Source organism: Melanerpes formicivorus, unplaced genomic scaffold (assembly GCF_026170545.1).
Source record: "Melanerpes formicivorus ecotype bairdi unplaced genomic scaffold, bMelFor1.0.p_v2 SCAF_4, whole genome shotgun sequence".
Lineage (NCBI taxonomy): Eukaryota > Metazoa > Chordata > Aves > Piciformes > Picidae > Melanerpes > Melanerpes formicivorus.
In genome coordinates, this window is record NW_027142356.1 from 25,676,998 (window position 1) to 25,691,246 (window position 14,249).

A 14,249-nucleotide genomic window follows, 5' to 3' on the forward strand; every position below is an offset into this window, starting at 1 on the left:
CTGACACCCCCAAGTCCTTCTCCTCCAGACTACTCTCAATGCACTCCTTGCCCAGCCTGAATTTGTGCTTGGGATTGCCCTGCTCCCGGTGCAGGACCTTGCACTTGCCCTTGTTGAACTTCACAACATTGTTTTGGGCTCACCTCTCAATCCTGTCCAAGTACTTCTGGATGAATCTCTTTCCTCAAGTGGACACACAGTGAAGATGATCAGAGAGCTGGACCACCTCCTCTTTGGGGATAGGCTGGGAGAGCTGGGGCTGTTCAGCCTGGAAAAGAGAGGGCTCCAGAGAGACCTTAGAGCAGCCTTCCAGCACCTGAAGGAGGCCACAAAAAAGCCAGGAAGAGACTTTTTACACAATGCTGACTCAGTTCTCCCATCTGAGGTGTCAGTCACGCTGGTTTTGCAGCTGGTTATGGGAGTCTGATCTATGAACAACATTGGCCAGAAAAAAAGCCCCCTTTAGCTGCAAAATTTATGGTATAACTCGCTTTTCTTCTAATTAATTTGTTTTAAAGATCTGTTTTATGAGCAATACTGCACTATGTAATTGACAAGTGGTACAACTTTGGGTTTTTTCACTTTTTTTCTCCCCCCCCCCCCATTGCTCATCAGAAGTAATGCCTTCTAGTGATAGCAATTACAGACGTCTACGCTGCAATGGATCAGAAATGCTGTCAAAACAGCCCTTCAGATGGTTGGTATTTTAACTGCTTCTCTCAGCCTAAAGCAGAAAATGCATAATTAGGCAGATAAACATCAACATTTCCCAGTGTATTTTCTAATCATCACAGAGGATTCAAGGTTGTGTACTTTTTCAGTCCTGGCACATGCAGGCATTGAGTGTGTGCTTGCAGATCTCAGGTCAGGTTGTTTTGGGTTGTCTTTATGGAGTAAGTGAGCTTATATAAAAATCTACCTGGCCTGGCACAATTTCAGGCCATTTCTTCTCATTCTGTCATGTGAGACTACGGAGAAAAGACCAACTCCCACCTCACTGCAACCTCCTTTCAGGCATCTGTAGAGAGCAATGTGGTCTCTTCTCAGTCTCCTCTTCTGCAGACTAAACACAGTATCACAGTATCACAGTATCACTTAGGTTGGAAAGGACCTCGAGGATCATCGAGTCCAACCTATCAACACAGACCCCATGACTAGACCATGGCACCAAGTGCCACGTCCAATCTCCCCTTGAACACCTCCAGGGTCGATGACTCAACCACCTCCCTGGGCAACCCGTTCCAATGCCGAATGACTCGCTCGGTGAAGAACTTCCTCCTCACCTCGAGTCTAAACCTCCCCTGGCTCAGCTTGAGACTGTGTCCCCTTGTTCTGGTGCTGGTTGCCTGGGAGAAGAGGCCAACCCCTTCCTGGCTACAACCACCCTTCAGGTAGTTGTAGAGGGCAATGAGGTCACCCCTGAGCCTCCTCTTTTCCAGGCTAAACAATCCCAGCTCCCTCAGCCTCTCCTCATAGGGCTTGTGCTCAAGGCCTCTCCCCAGCCTTGTTGCCCTTCTCTGGACACGTTCAAGTGTTTCGATGTCCTTCTTAAACTGAGGGGCCCAGAACTGGACACAGTACTCAAGGTGCGGCCTAACCAGAGCAGAGTACAGGGGCACTATGACCTCCCTGCTCCTGCTGGCCACACTATTCCTAATGCAGGCCAGGATGCTATTGGCCCTCCTGGCCACCTGGGCACACTGCTGGCTCATATTCAGGTGGCTGTCGATCAGCACCCCCAGGTCCCTCTCTGTTTGGGAGCTCTCCAGCCACTCTGACCCCAGCCTGTAGCTCTGCATGGGATTGCCGTAGCCAAAGTGCAGCACTCGGCACTTGGACTTGTTGAATGACATCCCATTGGACTCTGCCCATCTGTCCAGTCAGTCGAGGTCCCTCTGCAGAGCCTTTCTACCCTCTAACTGACTAACATCTGCCCCTAACTTTGTGTCATCTGCAAACTTGCTGATGACTGACTCTACCCCTTCATCCAGATCATCAATGAATATGTTGAAGAGGATGGGGCCCAGCACTGATCCCTGGGGGACACCACTGGTGACTGGCCTCCAGCTGGATGTGGCACCGTTCACTACCACTCTCTGGGCCCGGCCCTTCAGCCAGTTCCTAACCCAGCACAGAGTGTAATGGTCCAATCCACGGGCTGACAGCTTAGTCAGCCACTCCTCACAGGACTTTAGTTTGGGACTGGGTACCCTTTTTGGAAGATGTCCCAGGAAGTCACAGGATTCAACACAGAAAACGTTTGGTCAAGTCCTCAGGATCAAGCCCAGTTCCTCCTATATAATCCTTTCCTGCTGAAGAAAAACACCATCCTGCAGTTACACATCACTCACTGCAACTACTGAGCTCCAAATGCTTTTAAACACTACCCCAAACTCATTATGCTCTTTGTGAGCCTGTTAGAGCCACATTCCAGCTGTGCTACACTGAGCTGTGGAAAAGGTGAAGAGCAGCAGACCAAAATTAATCAGTGTCCAGGCTTTTAATTTTCTCTCCATGATGAATTGAGAAGGTCTCCCATAGAGAATCAGCCACAGATAAAAGCTATTCTAGTCTTGTGGGGTCAACAAGGTCAGCAGAGATGATACTATTATTCCAGAATCCTCGCAGCTACACTGAGGAAGTATGATCTGAATGATTGCTTGGTGAGATGGATGTGAACTTGTTGAAAGAAAGAAGTCAGAGAGTTGTGGTCAATGGGACAGAGTCAAGTTGGAGATCTGTGTCTAATGGGGTCCCTCAGGGGGTGGTATTGGGAGCCATCCTATTCAATATATTTATCAATGACCTGGATGAGGGCACTGCCAGGAAGTTTGCTGATGACACCAAATTGGGAGGGATGGTGACATCCCCTCTGGCTGTGGTGCCATTCAGACAGACCTGGACAGGCTGGAGAGTTAGGTAGGGAGAAAAGGAATTAAATCCAACAAGGCTGAGTGTAGAGTTTTGTGTCTGGACCAGTACAGGTTGGGGACTGACCTGCTGGAAACCAGCACAGGGAAAAGGGACCTGGGGGTCCTGGCAGACAACTGGATGCCCATGAGCCAGCAATGTGCCATTGCAGCCAAGAAGGCCAAGGGCATCCTGATGAGGATTAGAAGTGCTGCAATTAATAGGTCAGGAAAGGTTCTCCTCCCTCTCTACTCTGCCCTGGTTAGGACACATCTGGAATATTGTCCCCGGTTCTGGGTCCCTCAGTTTAGGAAGGACCTCAGGGAACTGCTTGAGAGTCCAGCACAGAGAGGCAAAGATGCTGAAGGCAGTGGAGCATTTCCCTACTCAGGAAAGGCTGAGGGAGCTGGGGCTCTTTAGCTTGGAGAAGAGGAGCCTGAGGGGTGACCTCATTCCTGTTTATAAAGATGTGAAGGGCAGTGTTGGGAGAATGGAGCCAGGCTCTGCTCAGTGATGCCCAATGATAGGACAAGGGGCAATGGGTGCAAGCTGGAGCAGAGGAGGCTCCACAGGAACATAAGGGAAAGCTTTATTACTGTGAGGGTGACAGAGCCCTGGAACAGACTCTGGAGACATTCAAAACCCACCTGTGTATGTTCCTGTGTGACATGCCCTAGGTAATCCTGTTCTAGCAGAGGGGTTAGTCTGGATGATCTCCAGGGCTCCCTTCCAACATCTACCATTCTGTGATTCTGTGATTCTGTTAGCTAACCCCATGCCAAGGCAGGTTCACCAACAAATCAAAACAAGGGGCAAATATGCTGTTGATGGAGTTGGTTTGTGGTTTGTTTTTTTTTACTAGCTGTGTCATTTTGAGCCATTGGAAGGATTTAGGTAATAATTGTAAATATGAATCACAATCCAAGTACATGTTCCAATAAAGAAAAACAGTTTTATACAGTGTAATATTGTAAGGGTAATATAATCACCTAAGAACCAGTAAAACAATCATCTGTAAAGCTGTACAGCTAGAGAAGCATAAAGATTGAAGACCATTTTATGTGCTTGAGCAAATGACGACTCGATGTCTGGCATACAACATGGGATTAAACCAAAACCCAGAGTGCCACAGAGAATTAGAATAGAATTAAGGGAGGAAAGGAGGACAAAAAAAGCAATAAAGCATATCTGGGACATGCATTCACTTATAGCATAGAATAGCATAGAATAGCATAGAATAACATAGAATAGCATAGCATAGAATAGAATTAACCAGGTTGGAAGAGGCCTTTGAGACCATCGAGTCCAACCTATCACCCAACACCATCTAATCAACTAAACCATGGCACCAAGCACCCCATCCAGTCTCTTCCTAAACACCTCCAGTGATGGTGACTCCACCACCTCCCTGGGCAGCCCATTCCAATGGCCAATCACTCTTTCTGTGAAGAATTTCTTCCTAACATCCAGCCTATTTGTGGGTTCCATTCAAAAAGTGCTATATGTCATGGGGAAAATCACCCTCAGTTGTGTCATAGTATCATAGTATCAGTCAGGGTTGGAAGGGACCACAAGGATCATCTAGTTCCAACCCCCCTGCCATGGGCAGGGACACCCCACACTAGATCAGGCTGGACAGAGCCTCGTCCAGCCTGGGCTTAAACACCTCCAGGGATGGGGCCTCAACCACCTCCCTGGACAACCCATTCCAGGGCTTCACCACTCTCATGGGGAAGAACTTCCTCCTCACCTCCATCCTGAATCTCCCCACCTCCAGCTTCATTCCATTCCCCCCTAGTCCTATCACTACCTGACATCATGAGAAGTCCCTCCCCAGCCTTCCTGATATAGCCCTAGGAAATCTACAGAATTCAGGATTCTTGTAGCTCCAAGTCATGGCAATCCGTCCAAAACCCATCTTGCACCTGTGGCTATCATTTGCTCTTTTGTTAATGCCAAATACACAGGAAATCCCTGCATACATTCAAGATCAGACTCAGTGTGGCCCTGGGCAGTCTTCAGTAGGTGTCCTGGCTGACTGCAGGGGGGTTGGACACAATGACCTTTGAGGGTCCTTCCAACCCAATGCAAGCTGTGAATCTGTGAAATGAAATGGCCAAGAGGACACCCAAACCTTTGCTGTAAGACCTGTTACTTCATTCAAAATCTGTGAATGAGTGATCCATTCCTAGATCTCCTGCTATGAGGACAGGCTGAGGGAGCTGGGGTTGTTCAGCCTGGAGACGAGAAAGCTCCAAGGTGACCTCAGAACAGTCTTCCAATGCCTGAAAGGATCCCACAGGAAGAATGCAGAGGGACTTGTCATAAGGGTGTCTACAGGACCAGGGCTGTTGTTCTCTCCCTGATTTGGGGGCCATTGGGTGATGAATGAAGGCTCAAACCCCGTTGCCGTATAGCAATGAGATTCCAGAAATGCAGAGAGCAGAGAATCTCAGAACTCCTCCCAGAAGTCCTTTATTGTAGCATTGTGGAATTCCTAGCATTACAGAGTCTTAGAGTGTCCTTAACAGCACAAATCCTGGAAGCCCTTAACAGACAAAGCAGCAAACAGAAGCCCCAAGCATATCCCTAGCAGCATCCCTACCTCAAAGCCCTAGCCAGAAGCAGCTGACTAACAGAGGTCCCTAGCAGCCCTAACCCTCCAAGCTGTTCCTAGCCTAAGTCCCTAACTGAAGTAACTACCACTCAGAGTGGCTATTTACATACTCTTTATTATCAATCACTTAACCAGTAAAGTCCAACCACATACATAAGCTGAAACCTTTTCCCAGTAAGAGGTGACAGCATGTCAAGGAGGTTGCTTCTGCAGCATGTCCCAATCCAAGGATGCCAATGTGAGGGTATTGTTCTTGGCACATATGGAATGTTATTGCTTTGCTCTATGCAGTGTGCTAAGGAATTGGTCAGCTAAGAAATCATGCAATCCACACATGTCCTGCAGGTGCCCTCAGGACGATGGCTGCGACAAAAGGGGATTGATTTGACACTGAGGGAGAGGAGGGTTAGTCTGAGTCTTAGAAAGTTGTTCTTCAGTGTGGTGAGACACTGAAACAGGTTGCCTAGACAGGCTGTGGATGCCTCCTCCATGGGGGTGTTCAAGGCCAGGCTGGATGAGGCCTTGAGCAGGCAAGTCTAGTTGAGAGGTGCCCCTGCCCATGGGAGGGCAGTTGGAGTGGATGATCTCTGAGGTCCTTTCTAGTCTGAGCCATTGAATCTATGATAATTAGAATGCTGACAAGAATCACACTAACTTACTACAAGGTATCTCCTCCAAAGCATGAAGATATGCAGACTCACAGAGCACACAGACACAGAAAAACTTGGTCAGTGTATTCTTTGTCAAGAGAATTCTTTGTATCAGTGTATTCTTTGTCAAAAGAATTTTGGGTTTTTTTTGTGTCAAGAGTCAGGTCTGGGACAGCCACTAAATGAGTGGCAGATGCTCTCTATTAACATTTTGCCTTTTCCAAAGGGAAAAATAAAGGAATAAGGGAGAGAGACTGATGGATTAGGAAAGAACACTGAAGATACTTTAGTGAAAACAATAAAATGAAATATATACAAATCAATACAAACTCAGTATTGAACCCAAACCCTATGTCGGTAATTACATCACCATCACCACTGAGGCTGTGGGCATGCACTGGGGAAACCCCAGACTGAACTCAGTGGCAGACAGGAATCTAGATCAAAGAGCTCAATTGACCCTCATGATCCCTCATCTTTGCACTGAATATGCTGTCCATGGGATGGAATCCCTTATTGGTCAGTTTAGGGTCACCTGAACTGTCCATTCCTCCCTGAAAGTGCAGTCTGCACCCCCATGTAGCACACAATATGTAGCAGTGCCCTTGGTCTGCACCCCAACCTTTGGTGCTATCTAACCATCCTGTTTTCACTGCTAGGCACAGCCACTGTCTGTTAGAGCATTCCTTGAGCTGCAGAAAGTGCAGAGGCTACACAGAGATGCATTAGGAAAGTCATAGCACTGACCAGTTCTGCTCTAGCTCAAACCAGGACATATGTAAATGCTCACACTCATAAAAGCAAGCATCTCAGCTTAAAGATATCAACCAAAAAAGACATCAAACCAACCATACCAAACCAACTATATGAAACCAAAGATATCAACCCAAACATACCAAATGAAGCATATCAAACCAAGTCAAACCAAACCCTGGAACAGGTAAAGAAGTGGGCAGAGAGGCTAGCCTACAGCCCAGGCTTCCCCCTTTGAGTTTAAATACTCACAATGAGCTGGTCTTTCTCAACAGGCAGGAATCACGCCTCAGGGAGGTGGTCCTGCCCAGGTCTTGTGTCAGCTTCATTGGTAGATGGTCCTGAGATGCATCCCAACTCAGGGGAGATGCTGCATGCAGCCTGCTGTAATCCAGACAGCTCAAAGGGTCTCATTTTAGATTGCTGTTCATACGGTCCAAGTCTTTTGTCAGGTGCCTTTCCACTTTGGCCTTCCTTGAGCACTGCAATATTTTGGTTTGTGCAAGTTCTGGAGTTGAGGGACCTGGGGTAACACAGCCACAGTCCCAGTACCCTGGGCTTCAACCCAAATACAAGGCCGTAAGACAGTCAACTACTGATGAGGAGGGAAGTTGGAGCTATGAGTACTGAGCATGCACCTGAAGGTTCTGGTTCACTGCAGGAAGTAATTTTCGTTATTATCTACATAGAAGTGGGGAGGTGGCAGCCAGGAACATGAAGGAGGTGCCTCAATACTTTGGTGCACTTCCTTTTGCAGTTGCTGTGTGAGACAAGGAGGGGAGTCACACCCTGTCTCCAGCAGTCCATGAGTGAGAGGGAACTGCACCACTACAACTGCAGCCAGCTGCAGAGTCAGAGAACTGTAGGCAGTGCTTCCCAGAAAATTCCTTCTAAAGCAAGCTTAGGTCACCAGCAGCAGCAAAGGTAACTGTTCCCCACTGCCTCAATCAAATCCCACAGGAAATCTGTGACAGACCAAGGATCTGAATCTGCAGTTCTGAAATGGGTCTTCTTGTACAGAATCACAGAATATTAGGGGTTAGAAGTGACCTCTGGAGATCATCCAGTCCAAACACCCTGCCAGAGCAGGATCACCCAGGACAGGAATGCATCCAGACAGCTCTTGAAAAGAGGAGGAGGCTCCACAACCTCTCTGGGCAGCCTGCTCCATGTAAGATCTTCTTTGCACATCCTCCTTTGAGCAATGGAAGCTGTCAAAGAGGATGGAAAATACACTGTTGGAACTGAGATGGTTTTGAAAGCAACATCTAAGTTATTATGAAGTAGAACTCCCAAACTCATCTGTCCACTGCTGAGCAGATGGCAAGACTGTTAGAAACTTACTCCACAGTTTTATTGGTAAATTGAAAGGCATTTAGAATGTAGTCAGCACAATCAGCATTTTCACAAGCCCTAGAAAGTGTAAGGAGCTTTTAGAGCAGTTGGCTGAGAACATATGTGTTGAGCTTATCTACCCAAAAGCTACAACAGTCTGACACGGAATCTTTACCAGTGAGGCTGACTCTGGGTAACCAAGCTTCTCAAGGCAAACTTTAATCCAGAGACACTTTCATTCCCAGTGCTTTCATTCCACATATCCCTGAAGTTATAATGCCTCTGGAAGAACACATGTAGCTTTGTCACCAGAAAGACAAGACAATCTCCTCTCCTCTCCTCTCCTCTCCTCTCCTCTCCTCTCCTCTCCTCTCCTCTCCTCTCCTCTCCTCTCCTCTCCTCTCCTCTCCTCTCCTCTCCTCTCCTCTCCTCTCCTCTCCTCTCCTCTCCGAACCTCTCCTCTCCTCTCCGAACCTCTCCTCTCCTCTCCGAACCTCTCCTCTCCTCTCCTCTCCGAACCTCTCCTCTCCTCTCCTCTCCGAACCTCTCCTCTCCGAACCTCTCCTCTCCGAACCTCTCCTCTCTGAACCTCTCCTCTCCGAACCTCTCCTCTCCTCTCCGAACCTCTCCTCTCCTCTCTGAACCTCTCCTCTCCGAACCTCTCCTCTCCGAACCTCTCCTCTCCTCTCCGAACCGAACCTCTCCTCTCCTCTCCGAACCTCTCCTCTCCGAACCTCTCCTCTCCGAACCTCTCCGAACCTCTCCTCTCCGAACCTCTCCTCTCCGAACCTCTCCTCTCCTCTCCGAACCTCTCCTCTCCTCTCCTCTCCTCTCCGAACCTCTCCTCTCCGAACCTCTCCTCTCCTCTCCGAACCTCTCCTCTCCCCTCCCCTCCCCTCCCCTCCCCTCCCCTCCCCTCCCCTCCCCTCCCCTCCCCTCCCCTCCCCTCCCCTCCCCTCCCCTCCCCTCCCCTCCCCTCCCCTCCCCTCCCCTCCCCTCCCCTCCCCTCCCCTCCCCTCCCCTCCCCTCTCCTCTCCTCTCCTCTCCTCTCCTCTCCTCTCCTCTCCTCTCCTCTCCTCTCCTCTCCTCTCCTCTCCTCTCCTCTCCTCTCCTCTCCTCTCCTCTCCTCTCCTCTCCTCTCCTCTCCCCTCCCCTCCCCTCCTCTCCTCTCCTCTCCGAACCTCTCCGAACCTCTCCTCTCCGAACCTCTCCTCTCCTTCTTTTCTTTCTCTTCCTTCTTCCTTCTTCCTTCTTTTTTCTTTATATTTTCTTTTTACCTTTTTCTATCTTTTCCTTTATCCTTCCCTTCATACCTGTTGACATTTTGATTTAAATGAAGCCTGGAACTATAAACTACCAGCAGCCTTCCCAATCTATTTTATTCCTTCTGAGATTTTATTTTTCTTCCACAATCCCCTGATTTAGGAGAACACAAATAAAGTTTTGTTTTCATTCAACTCTTGATGGTTTAACCTCAGAGAAGGTTTAATGGACATGGGGGTCTTAGGTTGATGCTTGGACTCAATGATCTTAGAGGTCTCAATCTTAGAGGTCTCCAATCAAACCAATTCTATGATTTATTTGTGTGTGTGTGTGTGGTTAAGGGGGGTTTATTTATTCTTTTGGGGGTGTGGGCAGGCTATTTAGAAAACAACTGGATGCTTCAGCATTTTCCCTAGTAAAATGGAAAATATCTGGCCTGGAACCAGCAGGTGGAGCCTCCAGCATCCTATGCAGCAGAAGCGTTGAAGGCATCTCCATCAGCAACATATTTTCCAGCTAAACAGCCACCTGCCTTTTCCTGCTGAGCTCTCAACCATATCTCACCATTATCACTGTGACTGTATTCAGCCGTGGCAGAAAGGTCTCTGCAGGAAACAGGACAGGTATTGCACAGCAAGAAATCTGTCAAATGCATCTGCAAGAGCTCAGCAAAGAGCTGTGCCAGGGCTGAGGACTTAGCCTGCTGACATATAGATGGCATCAGATCCTGCTGATGCTGCCTAGCAGAGTCGAAAACCAAGGTGAGAAGATGCTTTATGAAGCCTGCTTCTTGATCCCAGCACCCTACTCTGTACTGACACAGAGCCAATGTCCCTGGGGTCCCCTAGTCTTTAAACTAAATCTCCCCTGGCACAATTTCAGGCCATTTCCTCTTGTTCTGTCATCTGAGACTAGGGAGAAGAGACCAACCACCAGCTCACACCAACCTCCTTTCAGGGAGTTGTAGGGAGCAATGAGGTCTCCCCTCAGCCTCCTCTTCTCCAGAACCAAGACCTCACCTGAGCTGTGAGAAAATCTGTGCCCCTGCCAGCTGGGTAGAACTTGCCCTTCAGCAATTCTAATTCTAAGTGTGTCTGTTGTAAGCACAAAGCACCTGCGAGCCAAAGCCACCTTCCGAAGCTGCTTGCAAAGCCAGAACCGTGCCCAGCCGCTCCCGTCCCAGCCGCTAAACCAGAACCGTGCCCAGCCGCTCCCATGCCAGCTGCTAAACCAGAACTGTGCCCAGCCGCTCCCGTCCCAGCTGCTAAGCCAGAACTGTGCCCAGCCGCTCCCGTCCCAGCTGCTAAGCCAGAACTGTGCCCAGCCGCTCCCGTCCCAGCTGCTAAGCCAGAACTGTGCCCAGCCGCTCCCGTCCCAGCTGCTAAGCCAGAACCGTGCCCAGCCGCTCCCGTCCCAGCCGCTAAACCAGAACCGTGCCCAGCCGCTCCCGTCCCAGCTGCTAAGCCAGAACTGTGCCCAGCCGCTCCCGTCCCAGCTGCTAAGCCAGAACCGTGCCCAGCCGCTCCCATGCCAGCTGCTAAACCAGGACCGTGCCCAGCCGCTCCCGTCCCAGCTGCTAAGCCAGAACCGTGCCCAGCCGCTCCCATGCCAGCTGCTAAACCAGGACCGTGCCCAGCCGCTCCCGTGCCAGCTGCTAAGCCAGAACCGTGCCCAGCCGCTTCCGTGCCAGCTGCTAAACCAGGACCGTGCCCAGCCGCTCCCGTCCCAGCTGCTAAGCCAGAACCTTGCCCAGCCGCTTCCGTGCCAGCTGCTAAACCAGGACCGTGCCCAGCCGCTCCCGTCCCAGCTGCTAAGCCAGAACTGTGCCCAGCCGCTCCCGTCCCAGCTGCTAAGATGTGGGAAAAGAATGCTGCCGCCTATCTGCGGCCAGCCCGGTGCACAGAGGTCTAGGAGCCACCCGAGCCTGGGAAAAGTGGAGCTGCCTTCAAAGCCACAGCGCTCCACAGCCTGGGAAGAAGCCCCAGGAAAAGCTGAGAGGAATCAGTGGCTCTCACTTATTCCGAGCCAAGCCAGGGAAAAATCTGTTCTACACTGCTCCCCCCACGCTCTCCAGCCTCTTCAATAGGGAAATTGCCTTCCCTGCCAGTGCCCTGCAAACTCTGCAGTGCCGCCAGCACCGAAAGAAAGTCCTCCAAGTCTCACCCCCACAGTGGGAGGAAGCTGTCTCCACCACATCCAGAAGGGACCGCCCCTGGAGCCAGCCACGGCACCACCGAGCCCCTGAGCCTCGGCAGCAACCAGCCTAGCAAACAAGCGTCCACATGTTTTGGCTCCGTTTAAAATCCTCGCACTTCGGCCCATGTGGTATTGTAAGCTGTGGATTATCACGCAACAGCCCTGGTAACTCCTGGGTTTATAACTTGTGAGTAGAAAGTGGTTTGAGTCTCTTTGAAAGGTTCTTTAGTTGTCATTGGGCCTGACACCCAGCTTCAGAGGCGCTCTCAGCAGCCAGGGGCCTGTCCAGTCGCCCCCTAGTGGACAAGTGGCAGACTGCAGCCTGGTTCTCTTGAATAATTGTTTCGTATTTTCCTCATTTAGTTCAAAAGTGTTAAACCGCTCCCTTTTGTGGAAATTATATCCAGAACCGCACCCAAGAATCTGTGTACTTAAAATAAGTAATTAATAAATTTTTATGTTAATAAAGAACAATGTTACTATTAATATTTCATCTTTTAAAATAGATTATTAATCATTACAACTGCAGGCTTTTAAAAGCCTGAAAAATCTTGAACCTTGAGAAGCTTGAACCTTGAAAATCTTGAGCTTCATTTGTGCCATATGTAAAGCAGACACTGAGACAAGATTCCTAAGCAAGTATTAGTTGCTACTATTTTTTATAGCTTGCACAAACACTGACTCATTAATTTAACTCCAGTTGAGCAAGCAGTTCTTGGAGAATAATCCCAACTGCTACAAGTCAAACCTCTCTGCCAGAAACTGCCTGCTACAAGAGCTGACTGCTTCTGAATGCACAGGGCAGCACTCGGAAAGTGGAGGTTACCTGAGGTTTCACCTGAATGCCAAATATTCATGATAAGAACCCACCAGGCATACCGAGTTACTGCTGACATCACAGCAGAAATGTTGGAAGAGACCATTCAGTCCAACCATCAACCTACCACCACGATGGTCATTAAACCATGTCCAAAAATGCCATGTCCACATGTTGCCAGAACGCCTCCAGGTATGGTCATTCCATCACCTCCCTGGGCAGCCTGTTCCAATGCCTGAGCACTTTTGCAGCAAAGAAATTTTTCCTTATCTCCAACTTACCCCTCCCTTGGCACAATTTCAGGCCATTTCCTCTTATTCTTTCACCTGATACTACCCTGCTTTGTTAGCAGTCACTGATAGTTTGGGTTCTGGAGATCAATACAATGCTTGCTTCTCCGAGTTCCAGCTTCCCTGGGAGACCTGAGCTGATCATTTCAGCTTTCCTCACCCTGTTAAATGAACCAGAAAGGCAGCTGGAAAACACCAGAAGGATGCGTGCTGCTGCTAAGCTTTGTCTACACTGCCTGAGCATTGTCTAGAACAGTGTTCCAGCAGCTTTGGTATTAGCAGAACCAGTGGGGAAGTTTTCAGTCATTTCCTTGGGCTCTGTGGGAGCTATAAAACAAAAGCTAGGGACTGAAAGAGTAAGGAGACTGTAAATTCTCTGCATCTATCACATGCAGGCCTGTAGAATGAAATAAACTGAGAAACAATATTATCATCTATGATGATATTATTATATGTTATCTAAACAGATGTAACATAGATTCACAGATAGCATTGGGTTAGAGGTGACCCTCAAAGGTCTTGTCCAACTCCCCTGCAGGCAGTAGGGACAATTCCAATTGAAGCAGGCTGCCCAGGGCCACATTGAGACTGATCTTGCATGTCTTCAAGGATGGGGCCCATTAGGTTCAGTAATGGGAAGCAGTATGATTGACATCCTCACCTGCCATCCAATCAAAGGACTTCCATCTTTCCCTGACTAACACACACTCATACATTTTAAACTGGAGTGGGGTGGATTTAGGCTGGACACTAGGAAGAAATTCTTTCCAGTGAGGGTGGTGAGATGCTGGCAGTGAGGGTGGTGAGATGCTGGAATAGGTTGCCCAGGGAGGTTGTGGATACCCTCTCCCTGAAGTGTTTAAGACCAGGCTGGATGAGGCTTTGAGCAATCTGGTCTAGCAGAAGGTGTCCCTGCCAACCCCGGGAGGTTGAAACTAGATGGTCTTTAAGGTTCCTTTCAACCCAAACCATTCTGTAATTCTGTGACAGTACTTCCTGAGGGGCTTGCCTGCATTTTTTATCTGTGTTCTACAGCAATTTGGGACTACATCTGTTCATATTTGCCACTTGCCTTTGTCAAACACAACAGAACACTGTTTTTAAAACTACCACATAAGCTTAAAATAGAAAATCATCAGAAGCAGGCACCTGGATACACACAAATTATTAGGCTAGAAAAATATGTTAACCCAAAATAATAACAGAGAAGACTTGTCCCAGATAGCTGAAAGCAAATGGAACATTCATCCCAGAATCCAATACTGACACCTAACAGACAGAAGAGATTTAATAAGGAAGAAGTTCTTTTAATTTGATTTCATAGGGAAGACAGATTTAGTAAGACATTTAACAAGGAAGAAGTTCTTTCAACACAATGAATAGTAAAGGATTTATAAACCTCTGCTCACATGCTCCAC